Source organism: Schistocerca nitens, chromosome 4 (genome assembly GCF_023898315.1).
Source record: "Schistocerca nitens isolate TAMUIC-IGC-003100 chromosome 4, iqSchNite1.1, whole genome shotgun sequence".
Classification (NCBI taxonomy): Eukaryota; Metazoa; Arthropoda; class Insecta; order Orthoptera; family Acrididae; genus Schistocerca; species Schistocerca nitens.
The window spans coordinates 194,348,664-194,372,191 of NC_064617.1; the positions used below are offsets into that span (position 1 = coordinate 194,348,664).

General features: G+C 45.7%; 2 protein-coding genes and 1 pseudogene across 3 annotated transcripts in view; 2 read left to right on the forward strand and 1 right to left on the reverse strand.

Annotated features, from left to right (window-relative positions):
* The window catches only part of LOC126252287 (calcium uptake protein 3, mitochondrial-like), a 558,826-nt gene that overhangs the window by 513,125 nt on the left and 22,173 nt on the right, over positions 1–23,528 (reverse strand). The window lies entirely within an intron of this gene.
* The window catches only part of LOC126252201 (GTP-binding protein Rhes), a 559,471-nt gene that overhangs the window by 375,419 nt on the left and 160,524 nt on the right, over positions 1–23,528 (forward strand). The gene's annotated exons all lie outside the window — the stretch shown is intronic.
* LOC126253973 (5S ribosomal RNA) lies at positions 10,856–10,973 on the forward strand (annotated as a pseudogene).

The following is a 23,528-nucleotide window of genomic DNA, read 5'->3' on the forward strand; positions in this document are numbered from 1 at the left end:
TAACAGTTCATCATAGCACAAAAACTTCAGTTTCCGAAAATTTCACTATGTGATCACCCGACTGAAGAGCATGATCCGCCATGGCTGACTTGTCTGTTTTCACTAGTCGGCAAAGACTTTTATCACTTCTAGCATTGTGAAAGTGAAATTCGACGAGTATATAAACAGTATCTTTTTCTGTATACATAAGGTATAACGAAGTTACCAATTCTTTAACAGATTCCTCGTTCAGCCTTAAAAAATTCCAATAGTCATCTGGCTTTGCTGAAAGCTGTAGTATGTTAGTACGGCCATTTATAGAACAGCTTCCAGGCCACTTTTCACCCATCGCAACTACCTCTTACTTTTCGTTTTGCAGCACATAGTGAAAGCAATCACAAGTCGTACATGTTCGCAAAGAGGTGATAGTTTTAACACGTCCTAGGCACAAATATTGCCCAATAATGTTGTGCCGTTCTTGGCCTCGCCGTATATTGACACAATATTAATGAGCAATGAGTACTGAAAGTCTGTGAGCATCTAAGGGGTCCTCACACGCTCAATATTTACAGCCCAATACGGATTTCAGCGAAATAATATTTACCGAAATAATATTTACGTTTCAGGAGTATACTGAAGAAGACTGCAGAGTTTTAAGAATCACGCTCGCTCATTACACTGATGAGCCAAAAAACTATGAACACTGCATAATAGCTTGTTTGTTCGTCTTTGGACAGATCACTGATTCTGCGTATCAGGGATCTGAAAGTTTGTTGATAGGTTTGTGGAGGTATGTGGCAGTAGATGTCTATGCACAGGTGATGCAATTCGCGTAAATAACAGGCGGTGATGGCGCCCGAGAGAGACCCATCTGTGTTCCATAGGATTTATACGAGGCGAATTTGGTCGCCGAGACATCAACGTGAGTTCACTATAATGCTTCTGAAACCACTCTAGCTACGTTCTGGATGGAAGATGTCCTTCATCTTCTGGGAACGTATCAAGCATGAAAGAATGTGGGGCGTCCGCAATGATGTTCCAGTAGTTCACGGCTGTCATGGAGCTTTCGATTACTACCACAATTTTCATAGAGGCCTAGCTGTATTTCCCTCATAGCATAATAATGCCACCATGGCCTGTGCCAGTAGCTAGGTGCATGTTCGCTTGGATGACGGTGTATTTGGACAGGACCATCGACTCGATGTAACAGTAAATGTGATTCATCCGAACAAGCGACAGTTTCCTATTGATCCACAGTACAAACCCAATGATTCGGTGCCAACTGCATTCGTAATTGACTATGTCATTGGGTCAACATGAGAACACGTAACGACTGCCCGCTGCGGTGCACCATGTTCAATAACGTGTGCTGCATTGTGTGCTCGTCCGCAGCTCGTGGTCGTGCGGTAGCGTTCTCGCTTCCCACGCCCAGGTTCCCGGGTTCGATTCCCAGCGGGGTCAGGGATTTTCTCTGCCTCGTGGTGACTGGGTGTTGTGTACTGTCCTTAGGTTAGTTAGGTTTAACTAGTTCTAAGTTCTATGGGACTGATGACCATAGATGTTAAGTCCCATAGTGCTCAGAGCCATTTGAACCATTGTGTGCTCCGAAACATTTTTGCCGCCACAAACGTCAGATTTGTCGCCATATCTGCCACAGATCGTCGCCTTTAACTGATTTATACAGCGGGCTATCCTCAAACCTCCACGTTCTATGATTAGGCCTTGACGACCAACACCTTCTCACCTACTCGTAGTTTCGCCCTCAATCAACCATTTTCCGTAGATGATCCAGACAGCAGCACATAAACAGTCGACCAGCTTTGCACTCTCCGAGACTCTCGTTCACACATGACAGGTCATAACAATTCGCCCTTCGTCAAAAGATGCTTATGTCAGGGATTTCCCCCATTTGTGGCACGTATCATTTGTAGTATGATTCTTCATTCGCCTCTGCTTACGTATCATTTGTAGTATGATTCTCCATTCGCCTCTGCTTAGCGCCTCTGCTTAGCTTACAAACTTTCCTTATAGTGTCACGTGTTCATTCCAACAGGCGGCTGCCGGCCGGGGTGGCCGAGCGGTTCTAGGCGCCACAGTCTGGAACCGCGGGACCGCTACTGTCGCAGGTTCGAATCCTGCCTCGGGCATGGATGTGTGTGATGTCCTTAGGTTAGTTAGGTTTAAGTAGTTCTAAGTTCTAGGGGACTGATGACCTTAGAAGTTCAGTCCCATAGTGCTCAGAGCCGTTTGAACCATTTGAACAGGCGGCATCCGCACTCGGAGTGGACTGTGGCCATAATGTTTCAGCTCATAAGTGAATATCACCACAATAAATGATTTTTAGTTTAAAAAAATAAGAAAGCTCACACTATAGAGTACATTACCGCGGAAGGCACGGATCACAAATGCAAGTTCTGGTCTGGGTCACACTTTTAATGTTCCAGGAAGTTCTATATCAATGCACACAATATTGCAGAATAAAAATGCATTCTAATAAACGGAAATTGGTGAACAAAGAAAGCCTTTTCCCATATGCACAATTTTACGGTGGAATACCTCTCAAAATTTACAAGAATAGTTCCTATTCCGGAACTTTTTATGGCAATGTACAGTAGAATAGAATCTACACTGATGAGCCAAAACATTATGACCATCTGCTTCATAGGTTGTTTGTTCGTCTTTAGAACGAAATACATCATTGAATCTGCGTATCAGGTATCCAACAGTTTGTTGGTAGGTTCGTGGACGTATGTGGCATTAGGTGTCTACGCACAGGTCATGTAATTCATGTAAATAACGGGCCGCTGATTGCCGTACGCGGTGACGGCGCCCGATAGCTAACGAGAGGGGTTCTATAGGATTTACATCAGGCGAATTTGGTCGCCAAGACATCAACGTGAGTTCACTGTATTTCTCCTCGAACCACTGTAGCACGGTTCTGGCTCCGAGACACGGACAATTACACTGCTGAAAGACGACATCGCCGACGGGTAAGACATCAAGTATGAAGGGATGTAGGTGGTTCGCAGTTGTCAATGTGTCTTTGTCCGCCCCGATAGCTAAGTGGTCAGCGTGACGGGTTGCCGTCCTACAGGCCCAGGTTCGATTCCCGGCTGGGTCGGAGGTTTCATCCCCATCCGGCGCGCAGGTCGCCCAATGTGGCGTCGAATGTAAAAAGATCTGCACCAAGGCGGCTGGACCTGTCCCGCAAAGGGTCTTCCGACCAATGACGCCAAACGCTCATTTACAATGTGTCTTTGATTACTACCATAAGTAGCAAGGAAGCGCAGGAAAATGTCTCCCACAGCATAATACTGCTCCCACCAGCCTGCGCGCAATGCACGTTTCGAGCAGCCGTTCACCTCGATGACGGCGTTCGCGGAGACGACCATCGACCCAGTGTACCAAAAATGTGATTCATTCGAAGAGCCGACACGTTTCCATTGCTCGACGGTCGAATCACGATGGTCCCGTGCCCACTGCAATCGCTATTGACGATGTTGTTGGATGAACATGTGAACACGCAGGGGTGGTCTGCTGCGGAGCTCCATGTTCAACAATGTTCGATGAACAGTGTGCTTTGAAACACATGCGGGTGCACCGGCGTTGTGCTCTTTCGGCAGAGATGCCACAGATCACCATCTATCCTACTTTACAGAGCAGGCAAGCCTCCGAACCCCAAGTTCTGTGAAGAGCCGTGGACGTCCAACCATTTAGCGCCTAGTGGTAGTTTCTCTGTCCTTCTACCCTTCCCCGTACATGCTCACGACAGTAGCACGTGAACATTCGACTACTTTCTCAGTTTTCGAGATACTAGTTCACAGCCCCTGCGTAATAATAATGTGTCCTTTGTCAAAGTCGTTTATCTCTATGGACTTCCCCATTTGCAGCCCATAGCTTCGCCGTTCGTGTCTGCCCCCGTTCGTGTCTGCCCCGCTTACATACTTTTGTTACCGCGTCACGCGCCCTCCAGGCCACTAGGCGCCATCCAACGTTGCGGTGGTCAGTGATCGTAATGTTTTGGCTGATCAATGTATATGAATCTGTCGGCTAGCGGTGGTATGAGAACTCTGGTAAACCAGTCTTCGCGTCTTACGCCTTTTCGAGCTGAATCGGAAGCGACGAAAAGTCCTTGGATACACCAAGTCTCTAACGAATGGACCCATCGGTGTGTCTAGAGACGTTACCTATGAATAAAATAGTGTCTGCCCACGTCATTACTATCCTCTTTAACAGTCACGGGTCAGATAACGTGATTTCTTCCCCTGCTGTTGATGAAATTTGCAGAATTTATGAATATCTTTGTCCGACGCCGTGTCCGATACAGCAAAACCGGATGCCAAGATGGGCACGTCTGTGTCCAGTTTTAGCCGAGCTGTTGATGTTTTATATTACCGCGATAGGAACTATTTCCTATTTGTGTGCGATTTCATCCCTACATCTGGTTTGGTTTTAAATACATTTTCACGTCCAGGAATGTAAGAATGTACCGAGTGTTCATTTTAACTTCAGACAACTACATGTCTAAAAAACGACACAACGTTCGAAAAAATGTTCTACGTGAAAAGTTAATATTAGCAAATGTGCTACAGATGGCCACCTCCTAATCACTTCTGCGTAGGCGGAGTCAACTTTGTATTTTAAAATGGGAGCTCTCCAGTTTTATTGCTTGCATTGCATGGATTCTACGCAAAAAAAAATACGTACTGTTTACTCAAACCATTGTTTCCCGCTCGTGGTAGATGGCGCTGTAATAAAAAAAATGGCTCTGAGCACTATGGGACTTAACATCAGGCCCCTAGAACTTAGAACTACTTAAACCTAACTAACCTAAGGACATCACACACATCCATGCGCGAGGCAGGATTCGAATCTGCGATCGTTGCAGCAGCGCGGTTCCAGACTGAATGGCCTAGAACCGCTCGGCCACCGCTGCCGGCGGCGCTTTAATCGACATATCTCAAGTGTGAAATTAGAATTATATATTAATACCTTCAGCTGCTGACGGGCGTTGATGTATGTCAACTGGGACAAGTGAAAATGTGTGCCCCGACCGGGTGACGAACCCAGGGACTCCTGCTTACATGGCAGACACTCTACCCATCTGAGCCACCGATGGCACAGAGGGTAGTGCGACTGCAGGAACTATCTCGCGCACGCCCCCCGCGAGACCCACATTCTCACCTTATATGTCCACACACTACATTGGTAGTGTCCCTACCCAACACGCTCATTACTCGTGGAAGACATTCTCACCAAGTCCCGTAAGAGTTCGGGTAATATGTGTGCATCTGCACAGAAGACGGTCATGGCCGGTATCGCCAGAACTACATACTTATATGGATATGGTGTCTGTTCTTTCTGATATAAATATCAAGTGTGTCTGTTTTTGCAATTAAGAACCGAAACATTTGACTCTACACTTAATTTACGGTTTAAAGGTAAACCTTGTGCCCTAACGGTTAATACTGATATTCAAGTGTTACTTGAGTGTTGCAAATATGACAGCAAAGCGCAAATATTATAGCTAGGCATTGACGTTCCTGGCAAACGAAGTACTTGAATGGTAACGTAGTTTTCTGTTCCCTATGGGGTTGATTGGAGTCAGTACTGAAACCATCAGAACACTTGATTTCGGTGGCCGCCCTCGAATCCCGCCAACAGAGCGACTGATTTCGGTGTGTGTTTCCATCCAATTGCCGTAGCTCCCGCTTTTGCCGCTACACGGCTACCGGCGAAATGCAAACCACAACCACTGTAATAGCTTCTTAATGGTCAGAGCAAGAAGGCCTACCGAAATAAAGAATCCCAATTGTGAGAGACAATGGGACTCACCCATATCAAGCATCCCGACGGGAACAGTAAACTATTATTTTCACTTCGTTGTTCTCGGATCACGCTGAACGAAGTGTGCAACCAGACTTTGAAACAATGCTGTACTGCCTGTGTTATTCCGAATTACGATGCAAAGTTCCTCCAGGCACGCATACATGCCTAGAGGAACTTTCCACCGTACTTTCGGGATAACACAGGCCCTGCAATATCGTATTTATCCGCCGACACCAAGCAAGCGACTTTCAAGTAAAATGTCTACCCTGTATGGGAATACACATAATGTACGTACGAGTACAGGTTGCATGCATGTGGTTGACAACACATGGAAGTTTGGGTCGGGCCGTGAGTCGTGCACGCATAACCATATGGTCAGGCGACCGCTGGCGATCAGCAGGAAATCCGGGTTCGAGTCCCGTCCCAGCGCGAATTTTCATTATCGTCATTCCATTATACACCAAATGGTTGCCCATATTCGCTACTGCGAATACATTTCTTGTATACATTGAAATGGCTAACCATACTGTAATGTACAATCAGATTAGCAAGACTACAGTAAATTTCTAACGTAGATATCACCCGTTAGAACACAAAAGTTCACATTTACATCGTAAATGAAATGTAGAAAAAAATGCGTCGGTTCTTAATGACATAAGCAGGCAAACTTGATATTTGTCGATCACAGTCCCATCTGCTACGAACGGGAAACAATGGTTTAAGTAAACCGTACGTATTTTTTGGCGTAGAGTCTCAATATGCAATAAAAATGGGTGGTTCCCATTTGAAAATACAAAGTTGACCCAGCCCGCGCAGGAGCGGTGGTGAAAGCGTGGCCAGTTGCAGCACAGACAGACGCCCCTTTACTAATATTAACTTCTCATTTGGAATGTTTTTTTTTTCGTATGACACGGCGTTTTCAGGATATTTAGTTGTCTCAAGTAAAAAGAAACAACCTGTAGACAAAACAAACTTCGTATTGTTGGGAATACCATTTTAGTGTCCCAATATAATTTTTGTTCGTAAGATATTTACACTGCATCATGCTTTTTCTCCTCGTTCGAGAGCACAAGAATATCATTATTTTGTCAACTAATGATACGCTCTACACCATCACTAAACAGTACTTGCAGGCAAGCGTTGAGCTGCAGCAGGTACGGTAAACGTTGACGAGGAAAGGGTGGGAGGGAGAGAAGGGGTAAGGTAAGGTGACTTGTTAACCAGCAGACCTTTCCCCGCCCCTCACTTCAGCCACTTCCCTGCCCCTTCATCCAGATTAAGTGGTCCGTAATTGCGGAAGGCAAGCAAAACCTCCGCAACAACTTCACGCTTACGCAGGCGCCTCTGTTTTTCACACCTGGCCTCATTTGCTCAAGCGGCGCAGTTTGCGGGAATAGCACTGCAGTATAAAATTATACTTATTTACTCAAATTGCAAGAAAGTGACTAAAAGAGCCATAAAAATTTTAAAGAAATAGTAATTTTTTCTTCAAAAGACATTTCATGTGCGTGTTCTAAAACAGTATACGGTTTCGGCTTTTATACACATTAAGACGGTACTCATCCTGATTGTTACCTTACATGAAAGGGTGGCGACGCCGCTTTAGCTGTACGGTTTGCTTCCTCCTTTGCTTACGCTACTCCGTGCTCAGCGCTCGCTGGAGATACACTGCGTCCTACACTCATCAATCGCGGCCCTCTGGGTCACAGCACAAAGTACCTGTATAAGTGTCCTGGCATTCATTGCATATTTCTTTACCCAAGAATTCGTTCGTAGTATTGTCTGGTGTCTCTATGTCATTGACTTAGATTTTACCGCACCTAGCCTGTTTTCTAAAATGTTATATGGGATTTCTTTTTTGTTATCTCATATGTACTAATGCGTGAAAAAATTATCATTAACTTCGGTCTCCTGTTTATTTTCAGTATCACACCTGATGGTGAGCATTTAAGAGTCCGAAACCGATCTTGCTTTAAGAAGTGAAAAATAAAAAGAACCTTACAACTGAAGCGGTACCATCAATCTCTGCTATAGTGCTCAGTTGCGGATGTTCCTTCGGCAGGATTGTTTGTGGCTAAATGAAAGGGTATTTATTGTAAACACCAGTACGACGACAGGTGTGATGCTCTCTAGACGCTGGAGTGCCCTGTGCAGGCTTGTTCATCTCTGCGTTACGGCTACAACATACATCTACTTGTAGTTGCTTGCTGTAGTAAAGCGTGCTTTCCCTCTGCAGTTCTTATACCCACACCACCCACCCCACTGCCCTCGATTACGAAATTAACTATTTTCCTTGAAGCCTCAGCATGTATCCTGTCAATCTCTCTTTTCCTTTAGTCATGCTGTGCCATGAAGCCTTTTTCTGCCCAACCCGATTCCGTGGTTCTTCAGCGGTTACGATGCACCCGTGTAATCTCCAGCATTCTTTCGTGGCACCCATTTCAAAAGCTTCTGTATGTCATTGTCTGTACAGTTTATGGCCCACGTTCCACTTCGACATAAGGCTACAAACCATAAAAATACTCACAGAAAAGACTATCTAACATTTAAATTTATGTTCAATGTTAGCAAACTTCTCTCCTTTTAGAAACACCTTTCTTGGTGTTGTCCGTCTACATTTTATACCCTATTTGCATTTACCAGTATTTTACTGCCAAAATATGTAAACTCGCTTACTACTTCAGTGTCTCATTGCCTATTCTAATTCCTTCAGAATCATCCGCCTTAATTCGACTACATTAAACTACCCTGCTTTCGTTTTTATTTGTGTTCGTCTTGTAACCCCTTTCCAAGGCCACTATTCATTCCACTGAACTGAACTGGCCAGTCCTTTCCCATCTCTCACGTTCTCCCCGCACATTCATCGTCGCTTACAGTCAACAATGCTTTCCCTTTCCGTACATTCTTATTCAGACATCATAATACTTCCTCTAGGCACAGACATTTTGGTAACTGTTTTAATATTGTATCACCGTTGACAATCCCGGGTTCGATTCCCTGCCAGGTTGGAGATTTTCTCTCCCCGGGGACTGGGTGTTTGTGTTGTCCTGATCATTTCATCATCCGCCTTATCATTCGGGACATTGGCTAGATTGGACTACGAGAAAAATTGGACTGTGAAAAAATTGGGACTTCGTACAGGCGCTGATGACCGCGCAGTTGAGCGCCCCACAAACCAAACATCGTCATCATCACACCGTTGACTATACTGCGCTTTTACATTGACACATCACGACACCATGCTCTCAGACTATACTTATACATCGCTGAAAGTTGTGCCACGGCACTCGTCGTCGTTCCACGTCGCCTCTGAAGTATGGTTTCAGGACAGAAAAGTTAGTGACGATGCGCACAGCATATTCCAGCACCCCTGACCAAACGTACGTCAGTGATTGACAGGTGAGGCGCCTGTTAATTAACTATGGGCTTTCCTGTTCAAAGTTCGCCTCCTTAGCTGAGTGGTCGGCGCCGCTGATAGTCGTGCGGAAGACGAGGGCTCGATTGCCACTACTGCCAGGGATTGTTCCTTGGTGAGAGGACTGGAAAGCGTTAAACTCAGCCTCATGATGCCTATTGAGGAGCTCATTGCCTGAATGGTAGCTGCTTCAGGTCACAAAAACTAACAATGGCCGGCAGATCGGTCTGCTGAACTCACGCCCCTCCATCCCGCATCCAGTGATTCCATTCGCTGAGGATGACATGCCAGTCGAACGGTACCGATGGACACAGTTTACGGTTGCTTTACTGTTCAAAAGCTGAAGCAGATGGATTTTGTCAGGTGTCTCTAGAACACCCTGTGAGGTTATTCCACAAACAGATGCACGAGACTGCAAAGCCCCAGCAACAATTAATGTCCCTGAGAGCGGGGTACCACACAGTCGGAATAAATGACCCTATCGGAAACAAAAGAAGTGCATAAATATCTAGGTATAAATATCTACGAGAAACAGGATTTTGACGCACGTATGGAAATCTTAAACCAGAGGGGCTCTAATTTCCTAAGTTGCTCACAGGGACAGTACCCAATATGACAGTTTTGCTGGTCCAGGTGTCGTGGTGTGGCGAGGCATAATGTTTCATGCGCATATTGACCAACAAATCTTTGTATACGATACGCTCACCATTCAACGTAATTGTGACACTGTACTTCCCCATGTGGGTCTTTTCGTGAGTGTATTGGACGAGACGATGGTTGGCTTATTAACTGGTGTCGTTCGTCCGACTTAAATCACATCGGTCACGTGTGGCATGCATTGGAGAGACGTACTGCAGTACGTCCACACGAACCAACGACCATCCAGCAGTTGTCAACCACTTTCGTGGTGGAATGGAAGGCCCGACCACAAGAACTCCTTACCAGCCTTATGGCCAGCATGGGAGCACTGTGCAGAACATGGTTTGCCGTCCGTGGTAATCACCCAACTCTATTAAGAATCATTTCCCTCCTTCTGTAATGTGTAGGAGACTATCATAAACAGCGTTGACTTCAGTGCAGTTATTGTTTCTCAATAAAAGTGTCATTTATGTTCGTCTCATTGTGTATTTCTTTCAGTTAGGCCCTACCTCCTGTACTACACTGCAGAATTTCTATTTATGATTCAAGTTTCATCGAGCTATTTTACTTGCCAGTGACACACAATGCGAAAGCCTCACCAAAATAAAAATTCGCCAAGACACCGGCGTGAGTGGAGATACGAGCTCCTCAGACTACAAGGTGTGGGAGTGAGCCAGTACACAAAAGTCATACTCGAGGACAGTAGATCCTTTGATAACACAACGGACTCATCAGTCCGTTAGATCTTCTCCCATGCTTCGAGTGTCCAACGGCCATGTTCCTGAGCCCATGTCAGCTCCAAGCTCCACTGCCCTGTGAGGTGAGGGACGGCAGCTTCCGCATCCCATAGAAAGGGGGGCGATTATGGATTGTATGGCGGATGCATGGTTCTGGTTGACGGATTGGTGAATGGTCTTCATCATTGTAACGCATCTATCTACTGTTGCAGTCTGCAGTAGTCACTGGCGATTCACGTCATCCATACAATGTCAAGCCAAAGGCCTTGCCGCAGTGGTAACACCGGTTCCCGTCAGATCACCGAAGTTAAGCGCTGTCGGGCTGGGCTAGCATTTGGATGGGTGACCATCCGGTCTGCCGAGCGCTGTTGGCAAGCGGGGTGCACTCGGCTCTTGTGAGGCAAACTGAGGAGCTGCTTGATTGAGAAGTAGCGACCCCGGTCTCGGAAACTGACACACGGCCGGGAGAATGGCGTGTGTGTGACCACATGCCCCTCCATATCCGCATCCAGTGACGGCTGTGGGCTGAGGATGACACGGCGGCTGGTCGGTACCGTTGGGCCTTCATGGCCTGTTCGGGAGGAGATACATTGTCACCCACAGCATGTGACTCCAGCAGTGTCAGTTTTCCCCCAGCCGAAATGCTCAGAGTGGATCTGTGACAAAATGGTTCGTAAAAGTGACTGCAGTGTCTAATGAAATGAAAACTAGGCACCCGCGACCTGGGTGTGAAGATATACGCTCTTATTGCACATTCTGCCCATCATATGCTCGATTGTCTGCCAACACTGAGTACATTGCCTCACGACATCCAAGGCTTTGGATATGCTTAATTATTTCTTAAACCAGGCCGTTCGAGCTCCTGTGCCCCCCTGCAGGCAGCCAGAAGTCTGGGGGCAGAGTTGGCCAAGAGTCTCGGGCATGCGCAGAACATATGCGGTAGGACTGCTTGGGAGGTAGCCTATGCCATCTGCGACGCCTGAGGGCATCTGTGACAGTAGCGCCCATTTACACAACGAAGCAGCTGTCTCTGATTCAGTTGCTCACAGATGTGTATGTAATACTACTTTATAGGGCAATAACCATAGCACTTGTGGCATATACAGGAAGCACGTTCACAGGAGCCATGCACCAGGTTGTCTGATTTTTCGTTTTGGGCAGGAGGGAGGGGGAGAGGGAACAAGCCTTACCAAGTTTGAATTCAGTATAATAATACCCTTACGTTTCAACACTGCCTGTCCTTGCGCTCAAGGGCAGAGAATGTGGAAGGAGGAGACAGGTAGAGTGTGGTTGAGGAGAAGGTGGACACCATGAAGAGGTGTAAGGAGGGAATGAACAAAGGGAGGGGTGAGGAGGGAACGGACAGAGAGAGGGGTGAGGAGGGGATGGACTGAGAGAGGGGTGAGGGAGGATGGACAGAGGGAGGGGTGTCGAGGAAATAGTCAGAGAGATGTTTGAGGGTGGGATGTACATACACAGAGGGAAGAGGTGATATAGAAGGGTAGGAGGAGGAGATGAAAAGACAGAGAGAAAGGGGAGAAGGAGATGAGGTGGGAGGATGAAGTGGACAGAGTGATGGAGCAAGAGGTGAAAACAGTGAGGGTGATGGACGTATGGACAGTATTGTGACAAACAAATATGCAAGTGAAGCCACCAGAAGACTAATATGTGTGTGTGTGTGTGTGTGTGTGTGTGTGTACTTGTAAAACCGAGACCCATGTACACTCCTGGAAATGGAAAAAAGAACACATTGACACCGGTGTGTCAGACCCACCATACTTGCTCCGGACACTGCGAGAGGGCTGTACAAGCAATGATCACACGCACGGCACAGCGGACACACCAGGAACCGCGGTGTTGGCCGTCGAATGGCGCTAGCTGCGCAGCATTTGTGCACCGCCGCCGTCAGTGTCAGCCACTTTGCCGTGGCATACGGAGCTCCATCGCAGTCTTTAACACTGGTAGCATGCCGCGACAGCGTGGACGTGAACCGTATGTGCAGTGGACGGACTTTGAGCGAGGGCGTATAGTGGGCATGCGGGAGGCCGGGTGGACGTACCGCCGAATTGCTCAACACGTGGGGCGTGAGGTCTCCACAGTACATCGATGTTGTCGCCAGTGGTCGGCGGAAGGTGCACGTGCCCGTCGACCTGCGACCGGACCGCAGCGACGCACGGATGCACGCCAAGACCGTAGGATCCTACGCAGTGCCGTAGGGGACCGCACCGCCACTTCCCAGCAAATTAGGGACACTGTTGCTCCTGGGGTATCGGCGAGGACCATTCGCAACCGTCTCCATGAAGCTGGGCTACGGTCCCGCACACCGTTAGGCCGTCTTCCGCTCACGCCCCAACATCGTGCAACCCGCCTCCAGTGGTGTCGCGACAGGCGTGAATGGAGGGACGAATGGAGACGTGTCGTCTTCAGCGATGAGAGTCGCTTCTGCCTTGGTGCCAATGATGGTCGTATGCGTGTTTGGCGCCGTGCAGGTGAGCGCCACAATCAGGACTGCATACGACCGAGGCACACAGGGCCAACACCCGGCATCATGGTGTGGGGAACGATCTCCTACACTGGCCGTACACCACTGGTGATCGTCGAGGGGACACTGAATAGTGAACGGTACATCCAAACCGTCATCGAAACCATCGTTCTACCATTCCTAGACCGGCAAGGGAACTTGCTGTTCCAACAGGACAATGCACGTCCGCATGTATCCCGTGCCACCCAACGTGCTCTAGAAGGTGTAAGTCAACTACCCTGGCCAGCAAGATCTCCGGATCTGTCCCCCATTGAGCATGTTTGGGACTGGATGAAGCGTCGTCTCACGCGGTCTGCACGTCCAGCACGAACGCTGGTCCAACTGAGGCGCCAGGTGGAAATGGCATGGCAAGCCGTTCCACAGGACTACATCCAGCATCTCTACGATCGTCTCCATGGGAGAATAGCAGCCTGCATTGCTGCGAAAGGTGGATATACACTGTACTAGTGCCGACATTGTGCATGTTCTGTTGCCTGTGTCTATGTGCCTGTGGTTCTGTCAGTGTGATCATGTGATGTATCTGACCCCAGGAATGTGTCAATAAAGTTTCCCCTTCCTGGGACAATGAATTCACGGTGTTCTTATTTCAATTTCCAGGAGTGTATATACAGGGTGTTAGGGTTTAAGCGCAAATATGTTTATTGGTGACTGAGGAAAGTGTATTGAACAACGTTACAGCAGTATTTCCTTTATTTACAGACTTATAATCACAGCTATAAGGAGTAGTACGTTTTTAGGATGGTTACTAACACCAAGCACTTGTCGGAAGAGGAAGCCGTTAATGATTATTTTCCCCTGGGCAGCAGCAGTGGTGCTGAACTGTAGTCGCAAAACGGTTAGTCTATATGACAGGCGTACACTTGGCGGTACAGTTACAACTGTGCAGAAATATCAGGTAGTAAATTATGTGAAGTGTTTGCGGGAAGACTAGTAGACAAAAAATGGTTCAAATGGCTCTAAGCACTATACGACTTAACATCTGAGGTCATCAGTCCCCTTGACTTAGAACTACTTAAACCTAACTAACCTAAGGACACTACAAACATTCACGACCGAGGCAGGATTCGAACCTGCGACCGTAGCAGCCGCGTGTTCCGGACTGAAGCGCCTAGAACCGCTCGACCACAGCGGCACAGAAGAAAACAGTTAACGTACTGAAGGCTGAAGTGGGTAGATATTAAGGTAGCCACGATCACACTGTCTGTACTTATACTCCTAACACGTAGTATCTTCTTCCTCCTAGAACCTTCTCATTATAATGAGGTTCACTTTTTGGGTCATTATGCGTCATTTCTTAGTCTAGTGGATCCTGTGGATTCAAGATTCCTGATCTTAGATCTGCGTATATAGTGTCCATCCACCATAATTTAGGTCTTGCACATTGACTCTTGCCTTCAACAGTGAGGTGATAGGCTGAGCAGATAAACGCACTGGGCGGTGCCCGTATGTTGTATACATAGCAACAAAACCTCCACTTTTGCATCTTCTCACTGATTACAACCACTACAGCTAGTTATCGGATTATTTTCTTGTTGATATGGTCAAGCAGAGAGCTGCGAAATAGTCTTTTCAGTATCCGCATTTCGACGAGATTTAGTACTTGCTCAGTACTTCCGTGTGCCAGCCAACACTCGCTACCATATAACGAATGTGTTCTCGCGATTGTGCAGTATAGCTTTGACTTCAGGTGGACAGGCATCTTCTTATCACAAAGAATACCAGTGACGCCTCTGAATCACATCCAGGTCGCCTTGATTCTTGCTCGCACAATCTCATTCCCATAGCTGTCACACTGTAGTCGAGAGCCCAGAGATTGGAATATACAGGGTGATTCAAAAAGAATACCACAACTTTAGGAATTTAAAACTCTGCAATGACAAAAGGCAGAGCTAAGCACTATCTGTCGGCGAATTAAGGGAGCTATAAAGTTTCATTTAGTTGTACATTTGTTCGCTTGAGGCGCTGCTGACTAGGCGTCAGCGTCAGTTGATGCTAAGATGGCGACCGCTCAACAGAAAGCTTTTTGTGTTATTGAGTACGGCAGAAGTGAATCGACGACAGTTGTTCAACGTGCATTTCGAACGAAGTATGGTGTTAAACCTCCTGATAGGTGGTGTATTAAACGTTAGTATTTCAGCCAATAAAGTTTTTGGTCCCTTTTTCTTCGAAGGTGCTACTGTAACTGGACTACAGTATCTGGAGATGTTAGAGAATTGGCTGTTCCCTCAGCTCGAACAAGAAGCACAACAATTCATATTTCAGCAGGATGGAGCGCCACCACATTGGCACTTATCTGTCCGTAACTACCTGAACGTCAACTACCCGAGGCGATGGATCGGCCGCCAGGCAACCCGTGACAGAGCACTTCATCACTGGCCTCCAAAAAGCCCTGATCTTACCCCCTGCGATTTTTTCTTATGGGGGTATGTTAAGGATATGGTGTTTCGGCCACCTCTCCCAGCCACCATTGATGATTTGAAACGAGAAATAACAGCAGCTATCCAAACTGTTACGCCTGATATGCTACAGAGAGTGTGGAACGAGTTGGAGTATCGGGTTGATATTGCTCGAGTGTCTGGAGGGGGCCATATTGAAAATCTCTGAACTTGTTTTTGAATGAAAAAAGTTTTTAAATACTCTTTGTAATGATGTATAACAGAAGGTTATATTATGTTTCTTTCATTAAATACACATTTTTAAAGTTGTGGTATTCTTTTTGAATCACCCTGTATATCCACCTTGGTGAGAGGAGCTCCATTAATTTGTGTAGTTCCAAGGAGATGAAATTGTTTCGAGGTACTCAGCCTAGTGCATGTTTCAACAGAGGCCAAATCTTTGTACGCGATGTATAGTAAAAGAAAAACTGACACTCACTCAAAATTACAAAAAATGGAATCCATATGATCTAAACGATGAAATAAACATTGAAACGAAAAATATAGGCTGTATTACGAAAGTTACATATGTACTGAGAATATCTTGATCAAATCCAACAAGCATATTGGACACACTAATTGCTGTGGGCAAGATATGGAGAAGGAGAATTTTAATGCAAAATCAAACACCTGCCATGTCTAAAACATCAAAGAGTACCGCCTCCCTGAGGTAACGCCTCGTTTTTTGAGTAAAATACCACCGAGCAGCAATGTATCCAACACAAATGCTCCGCTCATCAAGCAACTTTGTAAGTAATTACTCTACGTTTTCCTCCTGTTCGCTTACAACGCACTGAAAGTTGCGGCTTGTAATCCGCGAGGCTTTTCTGTCGACGGAGTGTTAAAGAGCGGTAAGCACAGAAAAGTTAATCGCTCTTTTTCCATTCACTTGCTGGAGAAACTTTTCCAACATTCGCTGTTAATAGCCTCGCATTCCACCTTCACGTAAATAAATACCCGTGTCCGTAAAGTGAAGGGTATTGAAACCAAAATTCCCAATCAAAAATGCACTTTCACTTCCTTGTTTCTCATTTCAAAATTGCCTGCTTTATTTGTCCTTTTATAGTCTCTGTAGTTAGAAAAGAAAAAAGAGAGTCAGACAGTTCTGACGTTGCGATTAATAATGCAAGCAAGACTTCAATGGTGGAAGATGTTCGAAAATCTGAGATAAATATGAATAAGCTGTAGGAAAAGACCAATAACATACAATAACGTAAGAACCAAGAGAGGACAACAAGAATGGAAGCCAAGAACGAAGTGCTCGGATTCAAAACGGTATTGGATGAGGATGTGTCTTTCGCCGTTAGTGTTCAAACTGTACATCGAACAGTAATGACGGAAATAAAAGAATACTTCAACAGTAAGACTGAAATTTAACTATCCTCAGTGAATATGAAGAAGAATCATAGTTCGTGCTGACTGGAACGATCAGCCTAATGGACAGACACAATATGGATTGAGAGTAAAGAAAAGAAAAACGTCAGTAATGAGGAGTGGCAGAAATGAGATTATCGATGAACTTAACACGAAAATTGGGGACCATCAAATATACAAAATTAAAGCTTCTGCTACAGTGGAAGCACATGGCGGACGAAGCAGGGTGGACCTTAAAAGCGTATTAGCAGTCAGAGAGAGCATTCTTTGCCCAGAAAAATTTGCTAATATGAAACATCGGCCTGAAATCGGTGGAATACATTGCTGAGAATGTAAGTTGTATGTTAGTGAACCATGGACTGTGGGAAAACCGGAACAGATGAGAATCGAAGCGTTTGAGATGTTGTGCTATAGAAGGATGTTGAACATAAAATACGGAATTAAGGGCGATCTCCGCAGGATCGGCGAAGGAAGGAATACAATGTAACATATAACAAAATTTCACAAACTATAAAACATGTGCATGTAAAATTATCTGTCATTACTGAGCACACACATGGCGGTGCAAGAGCTCCGATAAGACACAAAATAACAAAGTCAAAAATTTAATTAAGTCTAAATCGAACTGGAACTTTTCAGACTACGGTAGTAAGGAAATAATATGGCTAATAGTTAGAACGTAGATCCTTGAATTCAGTTACTATGGAAATATATTATCGAAATCAACTAGTATCGTAGTTCACTAACGTTCACATTTGCACCACAATAACGTTTGCGCACATGATACAGCTATTAATGTCAGCTTCACAGTTTCGAAGTTTGCCGAATCACTCTAACTCGTGGTATATGAAAATGGGGATTCCTACGTTTTTGTCACACGTGTGTCAAATCCGCGGAATCCCAGTCTGGGGGTTAATATGGAAAAGAGATTTTATAATCGCTTTCATTGTTTTAATGACCACAAAAAAATCTAAGCCTGCAAATGAAAACTATAAAACTCAACAATTTTTCCTGTTCACGTCACTTCCGCTAACTTGCAGTCCAGCCAAACAACAACCACGGCTTGCCCATGTATACAATGTCAGCATATTCTGTAGCACTCAACGAGTCTCACACTAGTCGAATGAGTCTAACGCTGTCTTCACACACTGATAATAGCAATATTAAGCCAATAGAGTATTCGAAAGCGAAGTCTTGGCAGTGCTCGGGATAGGTTTCATTCCGACATGACACCTACTCGCTACTATCTCTGCTCTGATACAGAGAGACGCTGTTCGATTTACCGACTATTTATCATCAGCCCTCTTCCTCTCATACAGCAGTTCATTACATTCATCATGTTTAGTAAAGAAACAACGACAAAAATTACATTCAAAAATGTTCAAACGTCTCTGAGCACTATGGGACTTAACTCTGAGGTCATCAGCCCCCTAGACTTAGAACTACTTAAACCTAACTAACCTAAGGACATCACTCACATCCATGCCCGAGGCAGGATTCGACCCTGCGACCGTAGTAGCAGCGCGGTTCGGGACTGAAGCGCCTAGAACAGTTCGGTCACAGCGGCCGGCAAAAATTACGTGAATTTAAAATATTACACATTCGAAAATGAACATATTAACACAGTCCAATCATATTTACACTACTGGCCACTAACATTGCTACACCAAGAAGAAATTCAGATGATAAACGGGTATTCATTGGACAAATATATTACACTAGAACTGACATGTGATTACATTTTCACGCAATTTGGGTGCATTAATCCTGAGAAATCAGTACCCAGAACAACCACCTCTGGCCGTAATAACGGCCTTGATAGTCCTGGGCATTGAGACAAATAGAGCTTCGATGGCGTGTACAGCTACAGCTGCCCATGCAGCTTCAAGACGATACCAGAGTTCATCAAGAGTAGTGACTGGCATATTGTGATGAGCCAGTTGCTCGGCAGCCATTGACGAGACGTTTTCAATTGGTGAGAGATCTGGAGAATGTGCTGGCCAGGGCAGCAGTCGAACATTTTCTGTATCCAGGAAGGCCCGTACAGGACCTGCAACATGCGGTCGTGCATTATCCTGCTGAAATGTAGGGTTTTGCAGGGATCTAATGAAGAGTACAGCCACGGGTCGTAACACATCTGAAATGTAATGTCCACTGTTTAAAGTGCCGTCAATGCGAACAAGAGGTTACTGAGACGTGTAACCAATGGCACCCCATACCATCACGCCAGCTGATACGCCAGTATGGCGATGGCGAATACACGCTTCCAATGTGCGTTCACCACGATGTCGGCAAACACGGATGCAACCATCATGATGCTGTAAACAGAACCTGGATTCATCCGAAAAAGTGACGTTTTGCCATTCGCGCACCCAGGTTCGTCGTTGAGTACACCATCGCAGTCGCTCATGTCTGTGATGCAGCGTCAAGGGTAACCGCAGCCATGGTCTCCGAGCTGATAGTTCATGCTGGTGTAAACGTCGTCGAACTGTTGGTGCAGATGGTTGTTATCTTGCAAACGTCCCCATCGGTTGACTCAGGGATCGAGACGTGGCTGCACGATCCGTTACAGCAATGCGGATAAGATGCCTGTCATCTCGACTGATATTGATACGAGGCCGTTGGGATCCAGCACGGCGTTCCGTACTACACTCCTGAACCCACCGATTCCATATTCTGCCAGCAGTCATTGTATCTCGAACAACGCGAGCAGCAATGTCGCGATACGGTTAACCGCAATCGCAATAGGCTACAATCCGACCTTTATCAAAGTCGGAAACGTCATGGTACGCATTTCTCCTCCTTACACGAGGCATCACAACAACGTTTCACCAGGCAACGCCGGTCAACTGCTGTTTGTGTATGAGAAATCGGCTTGAAACTTTCCTCATGTCAGCACGTTGTAGGTGTCGCCACCGGCGCCAACCTTGTATGAATGCTCTGAAAAGCTAATCATTTGCATATCACAGTATCGTCTTGCTGTCGGTTAAATTTCGCGTCTGTAGCACGTCATCTTCGTAGTGTAGCAATTTTAATGGCCAGTAGTGCATGTGATCGACGTCAACGTGCAATAACAACTCTCTGGCGGCACGTGGCAGCACTAGCAGTGGAGGGTATTTAAAGCGTTTCGTGGGGGATGCGAAAACACTGGAGGCGTATTTGTAAAGAGGAAACAGAGTGATTAAGCCGACGTCCATAAGGAAATGATCCTTGGCCTTCAGGACAAAGGTGGAAGCGTTTCCGAAACAGTTAAGTCTGTAAACTGTTCGCATACCATCGTGGTTAAAGTAAACAGCGCATGTCAAAATGGTGCCATCCAGAACCTGCGCCGAGGAAACTCCGATGCACCACGGGTCGTAGGTGACAGGTGTCATTTCCTGGGCGATCTTGACATTCTGGAAGGCACAGTATATAAACATAAGTACGCATCTACCGTTGGAGAACATGTCCATCCTACATGCAATTTGTTTCTCGCACTGTGGCGTTTACCAGCAGGACAAATGGTTCACACACATCCATGCCCGAGGCAGGATTCGAACCTGCGACCGTAGCGGTCGCGCGGCTGCAGACTGTAGCGCCTAGAACCGCTCGGCCACTCCGGCCGGCACCAGCAGGACAATGCAACGTGTCACTTGGCTGGCAGTGTGAGCGCGTGGATGACTTTACCGTACTCCTCTGACAGCCAAACTCCCCGGATTTAAACTCAATTGACAATACGTTGAACCACCTCGATCGGGCTGTTCGCACCACGGATCTTCATCCGAGAAAGCTAGTGTAGCTGGCAACGACACTGGAGTCGGCATGCCTTCCATAACCTAACTCTCTTCTTATGCCCACCCGGTTAGCCGAGCGGTTTAACGCATGGCTTTCCGGATTGGGAAGGAGCGACTGGTCCCGAGGCACGAATCCGCCCAGCGGATTTGTGTCCAGGTCCGGTGAGCCGACCAGTCTGTGGATTGTTTTTAGGCGGTTTTCAAATGGTTCAAATGGCTCTGAGCACTATGGGACTTAACATCTGAGGTCATCAGTCCCCTATAACTTAGAACTACTTAAACCTAACTAACCTAAGGACAGCACACATATCCATACCCGAGGCAGGATTCGAACTTGCGACCGTAGCGGTCGCTCCGTTCAGGACTGAAGCGCCTAGAACCACTTAGTGACAGCGGCCGGCTTAGGTGGTTTTCCATCTGCCTCGGTGAATGTGGGCTGGTTCCCCTTACTCCGCCTCAGCTACACTATATCGGCGATTGCTGCACAAACGAGTTCTCCACGTACGCGTACACCACCATTACTCTACCACGCAAACATGGGAGCTACACTCGCCTGGTGTGAGACGTTCCCCGTGAGAAGGAGGGGGGGGGGGGGGCTGTCCACCGGGGGCCGAACCGCACAATAACACTGGGTTCGGTGTGGGGCGGCGGAGGGTTGAAGTGGATTTCTGTAGTCGTCGTGGGGTTGTGGACCATTGCGGCTGCGGTGGAGACGCAACCTCTCCGTCGTTTCTAGGCCCCCGGTTAATAAACAATAGATACAACTCTCTTCTTGCATGTCTCGCAGATTTCCGTGCTGCAAATGGTGGTTATTCAGACTTTTGGCAAGTGGACACGTTAATGTGACTGGATACAGTAATGAATACTATAACATAACAAAAGTAATGCATAGTTATTCATTTTATCACAGAACAAATAGCGTGAAATGTCAAAGATTCGTATAACATTCCCGTGTTGCCGTGACGTAAAAGGAGAAAAGAAAAGAAAAAATAATGGAATGTAGTCGAATTAAATCAGTCCGTGCAGCAGAAATTAGATTAGGAAACGAAACAGCAAAAGTAGAAAATAAGTTTTGCTGTTTAGGCAGCAAAATAACTAATAGTGACTGAATTACAGAGGATAAAAATGCAGACTGTCAACAGCGAGGAAAATCATTTCGGGAAAGAAGTTTTTTACCGTTGAATTTAAATTTAAATTTTAGAGAATTTTTTCTGGAGGTATTTGTCTTGAATGTAACCTTATACAGAAGCGAAACGTGAACACTAATCAGTTCAAGCAAGAACAGAATAATAAGTTTTGAAATGTGGTGCAACAGAAGACTGTTGATTAGATGAGTAGCTCGAATAGCGAGGAGGTACTAAGTCGAATTTGGGAGAAAATGTGTAGTGTAACTTGATAGGACACATCCTAAGACCTCAAGAAATCGTCAATTTGGAGGTCAAAACTTTGTAGGGAGACCAGAACTCGAGTACAGTAAGTAGGTTCAAATGGATGTATGTCGTGGTAATTTGCAGAGGATGGACTATCGCGGTACACTGCGTCAAACCAGTCTTCGGACTGAACACCGCAACATCAGTAATACAAACAGAAGAAATGTGGATGATCTAAAAAATCTTTATAAATATTATTAAGCCCTAGAGCGTTTCGAAGATGCTCATCCAGTGCCAATGGGAAAGGTCAAACATGGTGTAATGTCAAAAATGAGAAAATCAAAGCATTTTTTAAAATTCTCCTATTAGCCGGCAGTTACAGAAGCTGGGGTGTTCGTGTAAGAGAATTATTTCACAACTCTACTGGTAACACTACTCAACTTTTTCTATAACCAGGTTTAAGGAAATAAGTGAGCTATAAGGTTCGACGATAGATGCACCCAACAAGCTAGGAGCCAAGACGATAATACGGCAGATTTCTACAATGTAGGAACTGTTGATAAACAACTGCAGACAGAGATTCCATCCAGGAGAGAACTCCACAAGAGATGGGGAGCTACTGTCTTTCAGAGGGCGTTGCTGATTTCTAGAACTAAGCAAACCAGGAAAAAATATGGAATAACGATATTCTGGTTTTGCAACTCTTTGATATCATACACTATAGATGATCTAGTGTACTCAGAAAAAAATCCAGATCACTCTCATCAAACTGACGTTGCAGCTCATGTGGTAAAGACCCTGGCAAAGACACCTAGAAGAAGCTCATCCAGTCACAGTTTCAAGATTTACTGAACGATAAAATTAAAGCAGACGGTACTCTTGGTCATAACAAACCACAAATTCCACCTGAAATGAAACCATGTAAGACACGAGAGGTTCTGTCTTCAAAATTTGGATTCAAAGATGATCTGAAAGTTGTGAATTATGAACCAAAGAAGAATAGAAGTACTGTGCTACTAAGGTCCATGCATCACCATTCCACAGTTTACGAGACTCACTGGAAGAAGAATCCAGAAATAATTTTATTTTATAACAAAACGAAATCAGGTGTGGATTCTCTTGACCAAAAGATACTTATGTCTTATGGGATAATATAATGGATGTTGCAGTTATAAATGCTTTCTGTTTCTTCATAAATCATCGCATCGTCCAAAATATCACAATGGAAATTCACATACAGGGAGAATTCTCTTGAAAGACGGCCCTAGAACTTATTTTTCCACATATGCAGCCCAGAGGGAAAACTCCAGATTTGCAAAGAAATGTCCTACAATCACTTGTTAGATGTGGAATCAAAATGAACCAAATTTTCAAGGAAGCCGTTGTGCATCACGGATTATGATGGACGTATGATTTGATACAAAAGTCGTTTCGG